Raw genomic sequence first — 14,932 nt, 5'->3', positions numbered from 1 at the left:
CTCCCTTGGGGTTAGTACGGATGTGTGCTCTCCCGCAAGGTGGAAAGAACTCAATGGCACACATGACAAATGCTATGAATAGGGTACTCATGGATTTTATACCACAATTGACAATGCCCTTCTTGGATGATGTTCTAATCAAAGGGTGTGCAGTGGATAAAAAGAATGAAGAGATGGATGCTCGTGGGTGCGTGAAGTTTGTTGCAGACCATATTGTTGATTGTGAAAGGATTTTGACGCATCTAGAAGAGGTGCATTTAACTCTTTTTGGACAAAAGTTAGTCTTCGGGGTTCAAGAGGTTTTGATTGTTGGGCATATGTGTGAGCCTTATGGGCAAAGACCAACACCAGCAAAAATAGATGGGATTGATAAAATGCAAGATGTATGCACGAATGTATATGAGGTGCATAGATTATTGGATACATGTGTGTTTTATTTGATATGGTCCCTCACTTTTCACATGTTGTTGATGCTCTATATCAACTCTTGAGAAAAGATCACAGGTTTCACTGGGAAAGGAAGCATCAAAAAGCAATGAAGAAATTGAAATGGCTCTTGAAATCTACTTCTACATTGAGAAAGGCTTATTATTCACATGGAAAACCTAACATTATTATACTTGATACAAGCCCAATGGGGATTGGATGGTGGGAAATGGGCAAGATGATGAGGAAGGGAAAATATATGGGATTTGATTTTGTGTTAAAGTATTGACTGAACGACAAAGAAGGTATCCATAGGTAAAAAGAGAATTATGGGGAGTTGTGACAGTCCTTAAATGTGATAAGGAGTATTTCATGGGTGCTCGTGTAGTCATTGAGACTGATCGTTTTCCAGTATTGAGTATGATTACTAGTTGTGTTATCTTGGACATTGCTATGCTCCGGTGGATTGCATACATCAAATCTTTGAACCCTGAATTTTAGCATGTTGCAGGAAGAGATGACCCAGTGGTGGCAGATATGTTATCTCGAGCACGCTATATGAGAACGAAGATGGAACGATGGATGAGGAAGAGGAAAAAGATGACTTTCTTGCAGCTGAAAATAATGTTTTGATTGGTGAAATTGAATTGGAAGTTGTTATAACTACAGGTACAGCTATCATGAGTGCAATGACAACATTAAATGCAGTAAATACAGCAATTAGTTTATCAAGTAGTATAAGTGTTGTAAGAGTGAATTTAGCAATGCAAGGAGTTGCTACAGCATTGGCAGATGCTTGGACAACAAAAAGAAAACACTTTAGATGTTATGTATCTTGTGTAGAAGTGTTTCTAGAATACAAACATGCAGGAGAGTAGCTGAGAACTAGTCAATACCTTAGTACATTAACAAAGAGAGATGAGTGGTTGGATGAGGAGTTTAACAAGATCAAGAGGAAAGCCTATAGGTTTTTCTTAAAAGATAGATACTTGTGGAAATGTGTTAAGAAGAAATTCTACAGCAGATAGGGGTGAACAGAATGCAAATGAAGCTGATGATTTCTTTGCATGACTAGGGATAAAGCTTGCTTTCACTTCAACTTATAACCCTAAAGGAAATGGAAAAAGTGAAAAAGATCATACACCTACTGTGAAGACATTAGCAAAATCATGTGAAGAGAAGGTAAAAGAGTGGCCACGATTGCTCCCTTATGCTTTGCGGGCTAACAGAACAACTCATAGTGCTATTATAGGATATATGCCTAGTGAATTGATGTGCGGTCAAAAAACTATCATGCCAGAAGAGATGAGAGTTACATGGAGTGAGCTACCTTGGGAAGAGGAGTTGAATTGAGAGGAGTTGTTGGCCTTACATATTAGACAGTTGGAAAGAAAGTCAGAAGACATAGAGGCAGCAGTTGCAAAGTTAAGGGCGGCAAGGATACAGAACAAGAAACGGTTTGACAAAAGACATAGATTGAGGCCAATAACCATACAAGATGGGGATTGGGTACTGGTTTATGACAACAGTTTAGACAACGGGCATATTGCCATGTGTAAAGTCTCCAAATGATGGTTCGAACCCTATGTGGTAAGGAAGGTGTTTGATAATGCTACTTATGCATTAAATGAACTAGATCGAACAGACATAAAACTTTCGGTAGCAAGGAAAAGAATCAATTTATTCAAGAGGTGGGAATCTACTACTTATGAGTTGCCAGAACTGAAAGAAAATAGTGGCCATGATACAAGGGCTAGCCAAGAAGATATGGAAGATGAAGAAGCAAAGGATATGGTTGTAGAGGATGAGGACTTAGAATCTGGTGACAACTAGGACTTTGGCACATACCGGAGGATGTGCAGATTCAGAGGTGATGAATGTCGTACCGCTATACGAACACGATGTGAAAAACCCTAGAGTGCATCATCATCCATCTTTCTTATTAATCTAGAGAGTCAATGTCATCTTAGTCATTAGTGCTAGTGTGCATAGTATGGTTAGCTCCAAATTACAGGATTTTTGGACAAGTTTAGCCTATTTTGGATATTATTTCTTCTTGTAGATATCCTAAAAAGCCATAGAAAACTTCTAGAATAGGGTGATATGCAAAAAGCAAGTTGCTTTTTCAACCAGTTTTGGAGATCTCATGCAAAAAGAAGGGCTTCCAAAATTGCCTAACGTGCGATCGCAGTTTACAAGCAACAAACAGCACTTTAAAGAATGACAAGAATAAGAAGGAGTGATTTGAAAGAATTCTAAACATATGTCCTAGGATTTTATCCCCCTTTCGAAGCCAAGAAAACCATCAGATTTGTTGTCTGAGTAGTAGAGAAGAAGCTAGTGTTTGGTGCGTATTTTTAGTCTACCAAGGAGCTCCAAGAGATCTAACGCTTGGAGATTGCTTCCAAGTAGTCCTAAACAAGGATTTTGTTTATCTTCTCAGGTTCTCTCAATACATAGTGCTTTGATTCATTGATCTTTGTCTTTATCTTGTGTACCTCTTGTCTATTCTTTTTCTTCTCTTCTATCTCCTATTCTCTACTTACTTCTCTCTCTCTAATCCCCAGTGGATACGACCTTTCAACTAAAACCCTTCCGACATCATAATCACAGGTGACCTAAAGCTCTTGTATTCATCTCCAGTCCATCTAAGCATGCATACACAATATCATCATCATCAACTACCACAATGATAGATTTAAGAGCTTTCACAATACTCTTGATCTTCAAGGCATAACCATTAATGGAAGGTTTCCTCTTTTCACTTGACTTGAGTTGCAACTTTCTGACCTTTATATTTACTGCTTTGAACAACCTTGCCAAATTCTTCCACGCAATAGCACGGGTATCTAATTTCTACAAATGGCCCATAATGCTATATGTGATACTAATAGACAACCAATACATGAGTTTACTATGTGCCTGCTCCCAATCTTTTCTAGCCTTGTTCTATAGTAGCATTTCACGTAGGAACTTCGGGTGCTACTGCCATGTCTCCTTCAATGTGATTCTAAACACCTTTGCTCTTTAGGAAATTTGACATCCTAAACTTTCGTGTAGGACAATTGTTCTCATCAAGCTTCTCACTAACAATTTGGTTGAAGTTGACAGACATTTTGACAAAACAAACAAACTTGTAAAAACTACAATTTGCAAGCAAGATGATACTATATACACCACAGCTAAACACACAACCTTTTTCACTAGCTGCATAATAATAACTGAAACTTGCAATCTATATACAAATGCCTTTTATGTCTGCAACCCAGCAAACGCTAGAAACCTTATAAATTTTGAAATCTATAACCTACACACTTGTAAAACAGTCGATATAACCAATACTACAATACATCCTAAATTACTTTCAGGACCACTTGCAGGTCCAAAATAAAGGCCAAAATTATCTCAGATGCTAAAAATAACTATTTGTAGTACATACATTGTTCTTCCTACTCACCAAGTTTCACTAGAATCATAGACTGCAGCCTTGCTAGCCTCAAGAGCCTCATGTAGCTATAACTTAAGGTGAATCAATCAAGGTGGAGAAGCTTCTTACACCCACTGCTTGCTTTCATGCTCCAACATCTTCAACTCAATATTCAATCGAGCTCTGCTTAGCTATGGGATGGCTCTGATACCATGAAAATAGATAAGAGGAGAGAGAGGTGCAAAACCCAATAGCACACATACAAAAGCAATGGAGACTTGTGAACACAAAGAGATAGGGTTGAAATCTTATTCTTCATCTTCCACACAAAAAAACTAAGTCCACAACATAATAAAAGACTAATATGAAAGTACCACAACATAAGTACACATGTTCACTAAGTGTGAACCCGCTAATAAGGAAAGAAGAGGTGACACAATAAATATGCCATAACCAAGGATGGACTCCACGGGTGTAGTCCAACTATAGAATCACTAGCATATTCTCATGTCGATCACCTAACATGCCTGTGAATAATATCCTACCACATCATCAAGGTGCCTAGTGGATGCCAGCTCATGTAGAGCTCAACATCTCAACAATGTGTCGATGATGCTTTTATTGCACAGCATAATACTATATTAGTGGCTAGACTATATCATACTATTATAAAGGATAGTGCATGTTCAAAATCTATAACTCATACATCATAAATGGTTATGTATGCAAACTTCTCAGCTAATCATCCTACCACCAAATCACTAGTGAAAACTTGTCGATGATAGGAAAGAATTGCAATAAATAATAAGACATGGTGGCTATATAACGAACACTAGGTAATACCACCATCATGATTTTCAATCCAAGATTTGGGACAATTAACATGGTTAAACTTCTAAATACCTAATGTTGGCATCTAGCCCTCTTAGATTATAAATTATAAATATGAGCTTGACAAAGACAAGTTTGAAACACCAATAGTGACTGTAAACACTATAGATAGAGAAATTAGCTATATTCCTTTTATGAAACATATAGTACATGATTACTATACTTAGGGTTGCCAAACTCAAGTATTGATATCATCAAGAAACAAAATCATGTGATAATTGTGGCTATTGAGGGAATGGCAACCAAAAATATTGTTGGCATATGCAATCAAAATATGTTGTTTTAGCTCTCACTAACAATACACTTTGTTATATTTGTAGGTGGCATGCATTACCCCTCATGTACAAACATTGCCTATCCATCTCTTAAGGACTCTTGTTCTTTCTTCCTATTTATTGCATGCCCATGATGTACTCCTTGCTAATCTAATATACTACTCAACTTCATCTTAAGTTTTGCTTTGTAGAAAGCATGAAATGGTTAAACCCTACCATCAATCTAATATACTATTCAACTTTATCTTAAGTTTTGCTTTGTAGAAAGCATGAAATGGTTAAACCCTACCATCAATCTATTGTTCTTCAACATTGGCATCTCGAAATAGTATCATTTATTAATTATTTGGTCATTTTCTCTCACACACATACACACCCCCCAAGTGAAGCAAGATGTAATCTAGAAGATTTGATGCTTCTAAATTACTATTGAACTGCATTAATTTAACTATAAGCAATACTGCTTGTGCATAGTTCAACTCAATCAAGGTGGATTAGGTTGTTTGACCTTGTAAAGCCTTCAAATTTTAAACCATCTCATTTTGAAAAGATGGAAAAACACCGTGAAAATGCCTTAAAGACTTATTATTTTTATTTGAAAGATTCGTATATGGGTTCCAACAAGACTGGTCAAGAAAACACACATTTTCCAAAAGCAATACAAAGACCTTAAACTCAAAGTTTGGCCAATGTTTCCTCAAATTCTTAAAAGATAATTCACAAGAATATGTGCAGAGACTTTGCCAATTTTAATTGTTTGTATTATTGTGTGGACATTTGTGTAGGACCTTATGGTTGAGAAGAAGACTCGGGAGAGGCTAAAGTTTGGAAGATTCTAAACAATTATATTTAGAGAGGCATCAACTAACAAATTTTGTAGGTTTTCTCCTAAAACTTCAAAAGAATAATTCACATAATGGGACTTTAGAGAGTCATCAACTAACAAATTTAAAAGGGCAATTCACATAATGGGACTTTAAACTTTGTGAGCTCCCAAGCCTGAGGCCCTAAGGACCAAAGAAGTTGATGAGCTTCTAGGCTCCACCTTTAATCATCTTGCCTTGGTTTTTCATGACCAAATTTTTTAATGCGTAGAAAATATGATATGTCAATCCTTTTTACAAGTGCAGCTATGTGACATTTTGTAATTATCTTTTTTGTTATTTTTTGGGTTTAAAAATGCCTATTATAGGTGTAGTTATGTGACGTTTTGTAATTATCTTTTTGTTATTTTTTTGGGTTAAAAAATAACCGTACACCCAAAATTAAAGAAAAACTTTTTAAGAAAAGCTTAAACGTTTGAAAGCTTTTAGACTTTTCAAGTTTGTAAACTACAAAAGCTTTAAAAAACTTAAAGAAAAGCTTTGAATGTTGGGAAGCATTAACCTTATATAAAGGGGAGGGAGAGTTAAGTAGTATGGATCATTCCTACGAAATTCGTCTCTTATTTGAGGAGAGAGGAAGGTCATACACAAGTGTGTGGAGACTCGTATATCAGTTCCTTGGTCATCACGTTTGCAAGACAAAAGGTTATATTCAAATATTCGCCATTCGTTCTTTTTAGGATTAGTTTAAACAATGTTTTCCTTCATCTTTATAGCTTATTAAGGTTAGATTCAAATCTTCGTCATTCATTCTTTTTAGGATTAGTTTAACAATTTTGTCATTCGTCTTTTTAGTTTATTATAATTAGTCAACATCATTAGTTAGTCTTCATCTGTCCTTAGAATAGTTAGTTTTGTCAAGATTAGCTTGCTATAATTAGTCAACGTGATTAGTTTATTATATATAATTAGTCAACATGATTATTTATGTTTTCGTTAGTAATTTCAATAGTTCTAGTGTAATTAGTAAATTAGATACACTTTTGTAATATCAATAGTATTTGTAATAGTTAGTATGTAATTAATAGTTGCACTATTAGTAGATAAACTTATGTTAGTTAATAGTTAAATAGTAGTGAAAAAATGATCTTTTGAATGTATGGCTAAAACGAAAGCATAACGAACTTTCGAACGTATTGGAAAAAACGAAAACATAAAACTTCAACAAATCGGATATTTTGAATGGACAGGGAAATGGCACCTTCTCCCATAATTATTTAATTACGAAGAGATTTGTACCAACTCTTCGGCATGCTATGTTTTCTCATGTCTTTTTTTTTAGTTTTTAAAGTACTATTATTGTTTATTTATTTTATTAAAATTACTATTAAAAAAGGAAAAACCTTTATCCTTGCATGCAGGCAAGGCTATTTATTCAAGACCTTCAATCAAAGCCTAGAAATGACAGATTTTGGAGAGACAGTTCTCTAAACATAGGGCCGTGTGGCTTCTTCATCAAAAGAGCCCAAGACGAATACGAAACTGACCAAAGAAAGAATGTCAAGAAACATGTAGTCGAAATTTTGTGCAAATAGGTGGCAAGAACTACATATAGAACTTCGTACTCCTTTCATTTATTGAGCTGCACGTGTCAACCTAGTTTTTTTGAAAGGAATTATCAGATTTTCATGAGCATTGGTGACAGGCTCTAGAAGGGCTTCTATCTTATGAGGTGGATCCACTCTCCAAACATGGAGGGAGGATGGGTCCAAAGAAGTTTGTACGCATGGGAATTTGGAAATTTAACAAAAAAACAAGTTTTTTTAAATAATACGGTAAGATTTAAATATATTAATAAAGACACATTTGCATCATCAGAACGCGTGCCTTCTCTATTTTCTTTTTTTTTGGATAAAAGTGCATTTTACACAATCCCAAAAAAGAAGATTTTGCTGACGTGCGTATCACCTGGGAATTGGATAGTAGGCCCACCGGCAACAGCCGGTTGGTAGCCGGGCCGCGCGAGGCAAACGCGCCGACGCTGACTATGTGTCAAATGGCTTCGACGCACGACACGTGTCAGTCTGCAAAGTCTGTCACGTCCACATTGTTCTTAGGGGTCGTTCCCAGGCTCTTCGTCCCGACTCCCGACTCCCAATGTAGAATGAATTGCTAATTTTCATGAAAGATTTTCAGATTTTAAAATATAAAGCATTTAAAACGTTCCGATCTTCCAAAATTTTCCGTTATAAAGTATAACCCAATGGGGCGTACTTCTTATAACTTAATAAGTGGCCGGAGCCAGGCGCTCTCTCTCTCTCTCTCTCTCTCTCTCCATATATTTATTTATTTATTTATTTATTTATACACACGCTTCCTCAAAAGGACTTGTAATTACCCCACGTTATATCCCCATTTTAATACATAATACCTTTTCGCATTTTTTAAAAATGTGTGACTATTAACTAGTGAAGATGTGATTCACATGTATATATATATATATATATATGAATAATGGCATAAATCCTCTGTATGATAAGCCAAGAAAACTAAGTTCATAGTCATCTTCTTTGTATATGCACCTATCTCATTTCATGTACCATGTGCTGAAAGTGGATTGCAAATAGAGTTGATGAATTCATAAGAATAGTCAAGGATTGGATCTTGATCGAGAGCCTAGAAGATAGGTTGCGTGGGGCGAAAGGTATGATTGAGATTGAGAAGACCCAACCACAATTACTCAATCTTCAATTGCACTTGTTTGCCACTTGACATTGAACCCATGCTTGCCACAAATGTCCTAGTCAATGTGACATAGGGAGCTTTCGATACCAATGAGTGAAAAGCTCATTGAGGGTTTCTAATCTCCCTAAGAGTTTATTAACCCTCATAATTAGCTTTTTGACAAATGCCATTTCAACCATAACGTGGTGTACGCACATTTAAAGACCATAGCTTGATTGAATGCAAATTGAGTTTCATGACTACATCAACTTCAACCCTAGGCTCTACTTCTGAAATCATAAAATATCTGCTCACATCCAAATTTTTGAAGTAGAAGGCTTGAAAAATTAACATCTATACCATTTGATAATGCAAGAAAATACTAGATCAAAGCCGAAGCCTACATGGCAGTTGTGCAACTTTCCCAAACATGTCTCTTTACAGATCTTCAAGTCACTCTCCTTAGAGCCAAAGCTTTGATTAGTTCAAATAGAGGCCAATGTCTTGAAGGTAACTACCTCTCAAGGTACTCTAAGGAAGACTTTGATGATCCAAAGGACCATGGAAAGAGGTGCCATAAATCTGGATAGTTAGGGCACTACCTAAGAAGATGCCCCACTCATTGATGTTTTCATTATAGTGAGCTAGGCCATATCCAAGCCGATTGCCTTGAATTGGATCAAGAAGATAAGAAACTAGTAGAGAAGCGAACTTGCACAAGTTCAGCATTCAATATATTCCAAGAACCAAATAATGATGAAGACACTAAGCTCATTATACCCTTTGAGGATGAGTAAGGACCCTAGAAAGTTCTTTCTAAGATGCAATAAGCCTTTATACTTGTAATGGGTCCTACTCTTCTAATGAATTTAGCCATAATATATTGCAATAAACCTATTTCTAAATTCATAGTATCACTTTGAATTCTAATTGCTTGCGTGTAATTAGAGTAGTGTAATGAAAGCATGGTGGGTCCTATCCCACAAGATACGACTCACGATAAATAAACGATAACCCTAGTTTCTCTCAAGAATAGGGCATCTCGATTCCTCCAAGTAGGAGAGTATGTAGCTAGCCACCATTGCGTCAGTCTTAATCTCCCCCCCGAGTGAGTAGTCTATCATTATCACTAGGTCCCATCCATACCGTCCTCATCAAGCTTGTTGAACATAACAATGTCATCTCCTCCCCCAAAAGCTCTGCATGGCTATACTAAATGCAAGAAGACATCACACAAAGTTCGAACACAGATGGAGCAAAGTATGTTGAATAGAGGTTTGGGGGGAGGGGGTTGAAAGGCTATATAAATCCTTATACTACAAGGCTTGGGGGGAATGTTTTATCATTTGAGTATTGAGGGAGGGAGGGAGGGAGGGAGGGAGGGAGGGAGGGATAAAATAGTGAGATAGAGAGGGAAGTAATATAGATGGAGATTGTAAGAGGTAAAAGCGATAGAGTAAGAATTGAGAGAGAGTAAGAAGAGAGAGTGTCTGTGAGAGAAGAAAGGGAGATACAGTGGAGAGAGTGAGTGAATGATAGGCAGAAAAATTGAAATTATTTTCTAGACCATAGTGCATAAGCATAAACATCTTTTTTACCTTTAAAAAGGAGCATGATAAATAACTCAATGACATCATGTTTGACTTGGAATCTACAAACCAATTGGATTTCTTTTGGGTGGGATACATTCTCTCATCCTCTGCTATTAAGTGCCCTAAATCAAGGAAACAAAAAGGCAATAATCAAGAAATTCTTATATTTGTAGTTGCACAAAATAAAGTTGTGGAGATATTAATGATTATGGTACCAAATATTATTGAAGAAACATGATATGTTTTACTATTTACAAAGTTTCAAGTGGAAGCACCATAACAATTTTTTAATTAGCTCAAAACATAATGGAAAATTTGATGCATACCTATTGTAAGGTCGCTTGCTTGATAAGAATAATTTGTGTTTGTGATGATGACAATATTCTAGGATTCCATTGCTAATACATATGCCTAAAGAGGAAAACGATGGTTTTTGTCAACTTCACTTTCATAGTAGTGAATGAAAGATCTCAAATACACGTGGTGTGCATTGTTGTAGAAAGTGTGAATTGAAAGAAACCATGTTATATTTGATACAAGGTGTCTCCTTCCTCTATGGGTGGAGAATGATGTGATTTGCACCTCTCATTTGCACATGCTTGTAAGGATTGGACATCGTGTTCAAGATGACGTGTAAAGCCAATTATTGTTCTACCAACCTGTTTAATAGATTTCCATGAAAGTTATGATAAGTGGTACATTTGCCTTTTACATTTCCTTGAAAGTGATGACAACTAGTAGGTCTCAAATTAAGGCAATGAGTGCTCAAGTGCAAATGTTTTCTCCTCATTTGTTGGTCTTATGCGAACTCATTTTTAGACAACAATCTAGAAGATTTGGAGGAACGTTATATGGATTGCTTATAGACTTATCACTCATAGGGTAACTTTTTCTCTAAAGGGAGTACCTTACATAAAAGACAAACTTATGAACTACTAAAAACTTTTCACATCATCAGAAACATCACTCTTCTACTTATGAGAAAATGATGGTGCAAAACCCTAAATATTGTTATTTTCTCACGTCATGCACAAAATAGCATGTACATTTTTCCTCATAATTCTAAGAAACAAGGTAAGTACATGGAGAAGGAATCATAGTATCAAGCCTCCTCCTTGTATTTAAACCTTCCTTTTATCAAAGGGCCAAATAATTCATTTTACTTTTTGAAAGTAACTTTGAACTTGCAAAGTGACTCAAGCTACAGACACTTTCAAAATTACATTGTTATCATAAAGAAGACCAATAATAAAATATGATATAATGGAGCAAAGATTGGAGAAGCAATAGAAAACGCTAAATGCCACTTACAATGTCATGGGAAAGGTATTGGAAAATGAGATAATCCTTTAAAAGCATGCTCTATATGCTAGACCATTGAGTAATGACTTCACTTTCTCATTAGATTCCATTGCACATCTATTTCAGCTTTGCCTTATACCTCCCTTTGTTAATGCACAAGGTGTGGAGTCTTAAGATGCACCACCTCTCCTATCTAAATAGTCAAATGTAAAGAGTGTTAAGGGTCATAAGAAGCTAATTCTTACATGCAAAATGGGTTTCTTATTAATTGAATATTGGGGCTTACATAAGGACTTGTCACATCAAGGGTAGCCCGATACCCTTGTTGACAATAGATTCAAGGATTGGTTTGATTTTGCAAATGCGCTCTACCCTTCTTACAACACTCCACTTTTTCCAAGCCACCCTTGCTATTGCAAGTGCAAATGAACTATTGATGGTGGATCCAACACAAATCCTCACTTCTACTTGACTTGATTGTAGCAAAAAATGAAAGGACAAGCTCTTGATATTAGTTTCTCCACTTACACAACCACACTATGCAATGACAATGCTAAGAATTATAAATTGGTGGGAGTATTATAAGATTTGCAAGATCACTATATAAAATGCAAGACTAAAACTTGAAGCTTAAATCATACATTATTTCTCTTTTTTCTCTCATCACACACATTTCCTCTTTGCATTGCATGTAGATAAGTAAAAAAATGCATTTTAGAACCTGAAAGAGAGAGATATGAAGGACAATGAGTGGTACATATTCCTTGACAAAAAAAGAAAACAAAAAGCAATACATAGACACATCATTTTAACTTCTCAAAGGTTGGACAAAGATCATGATGTGTAACCTAATCGAGTCATCATGGTACAATTTCTTACATAGACATATGTTGTGATAAAAATATTTGATTCACAATCTCATGTTGTGCATACTTTTTTTTTTCCAAGACTATGTTGTGCATAGTTATTTTAGACATTTCTAAAACTAAAAATTTTACATTTGCAAGGTGTTTTAATGTATAACACAGGCATGGAAACATCATAATGTAATGTATGATAAATATCTATAATGTTTTCATCCACACACATGCGTGCGCACGCACGCGCGCACACACACACACACACAACCTTCCTTTTTGTGTGTTACAATTTTTGTATCTAATAGACAACATTAGATCAGAAAAGCATGGCCCAACTACAAATGACCTTAATGTTTGCACGTTGTGGATTGAGAGAGATACTAGACCATTAGCATGTCTCGCTATATATTGCATGTGAAATTACACCCAATATTCCTTTAGTAGTATTGAAGTTTGTAACTTTGTTTGTTTAGAGCACTTGCGTAGTTAGGATCTAGCAAATTTTTGAAACAATTTTAGATACAAGCAAAATATTATAGTGGTCTGAACCCCTAGCTAGGTTCTTATATGAGCCATGCATATAGGTGTGCACACACAAACATGCATACACATTCCCACACATGCACACATTGACACACCATCCCCCACATTTTGGATATCATTCACTTATTCTCCATATTGTATGCATTCTATATAGCATTCACCTTACTTTCTATGGATCTAATGTATCACAATAGCTACTATATCTTTTTTTAAGTATACATATAGATTCAACCACAATTCACATTCCCATCCTCATTCTCTCATACTCACACAAACTCACTTGCATTTCATATGTGGTAATTTTATCACTCACATTAGTCTACACATACGTGCTTGTGTGCATGCACACCTGCACACACAAACACACATTTCTCCACATGGACAATTGTAGGACTAATTATGCATATGCTTTCATTATAAGCTGGAATATGCATACTTTCGAAATAGTCATCAAGGTGGCTACCATAATTCACACATGCCTGGGACTACCTACATCAATATCTTTATTTATACTAACTTAGAATGATAGAACTGATTAGGGGGGCCTACATATGCCTTGATGACTTTAAATAGACTAAACTTGGTGAGTAGGAGTGATCAAACTAATTAGAACATTTAGATCCTATCATGAGAAAGCCCATTAGATGATAGGGGTTAACCCAAAGGATAAAAAGTATAGATCAAAGACAAGTCAAGAAAGAAGTGGCCAAAGAGCAACTAGTTGTGGAAGTATTGAAGACAAGTTGACGTAAATTTTTAGAACTTCTTTGTATTGATTTCAAGAACCACAATGGCCATTAGGTGAAATGATTTCTTGTTTTCTTATATATCACTTGGGTGTATGAGATCTATGTAATCTTGTAGAATGAGGGGCTCACTCCTTAAAAAAGTCTTAATAGTTTTCAATTTTATAATATAGAAGTCATACGACCATTATAGGGTTATGGGCATGGTCATTCATATTACAATAGTCCATATCCACGTCTTTTGTTGGATTTGGCTACTTCTCAAGACTCATGCAAGAAAACAATCATCACCTAAGAAAAAACAACTTGCTTTCTCCCAAGTTTAGAGTGCTCTTTAACAACTACCTATAAAAAGTATCATTATGACTACATGGACAACATATTCTCTAACACAACCTAGCTAGATCCATGTTGCACCTAATGGAGAAGTGTGGGACTAGTTTTTTCTTAGTCATCTACAAGTTTCATTAGCTAAAACAAAATTGCAAGTTGGTTCATCTCCACGATCATGGACGTAGATTCACCTCCATCACTATTGAACACCTCGTAGCTTATCTTTCAATTTGACTCCTTGCTTGTGTAACTATTGCAATTGGCACAATACATAAGCACAATGGAAATTGTGTTTGCTCTCAGACTAGGCAAAAATGATTGAAATAGCAATTGAACATTTGTTGAATTGTGGCACATGCCAGGCATTGACAATGAATGAATGTGGATCATGCATGGGCTTGCATTATTGCATTAAATTATCAACTTGAAGTTATTAAAGGATTACATTGTTTGTATTGAGTTAAGAAGGCAACAAGCACTTGAACATCTCATGGGATTGTGGCACAAGCAAGGCATTGGATGTCTAATGAAACCTTGAAAGCTTACAAACTTGATCGCTTGAATTTGTGAAATTTTGACCCACAAGTCTTTCCCTAGAGCATTAGGTTTAAACTCAAGAGCCTTGGTTATAAACTCAAACCTTGCTAAGAGGAACCATTACCCATCTTCTAAATTTGTACTAAAAACGAATGTTGGATCCAACCTAGGACTATCACATCAAATACCTCTTGAAATTGCAAGAGTGAGCCTTATAGTGATCAATGATACTCGAAGATGCACAAGGGTACCCCACTTACTCTTGTAATCAAGGACCCTAAGAAACTATGGGATATCAACACTTAACCTAAATAAGCAAGAGATAAAACTCAAGGATAGAGCTAAACTAGAAATCTAAGAAAAAGAGGGGGCACCTAAGATAGAGATCGAAACCTAGAAATCTAAGAGAAAGGATAGACTTCAACTAGAATCCAAACCTAAAAATCTAAGAG

The sequence above is a fragment of the Lygodium microphyllum genome, chromosome 1 (assembly GCF_053477565.2).
Source record: "Lygodium microphyllum isolate KBCC chromosome 1, Lygodium_microphyllum_v1.1.10, whole genome shotgun sequence".
NCBI classification, from domain to species: Eukaryota; Viridiplantae; Streptophyta; class Polypodiopsida; order Schizaeales; family Lygodiaceae; genus Lygodium; species Lygodium microphyllum.
This window is presented reverse-complemented; position numbering follows the sequence as displayed.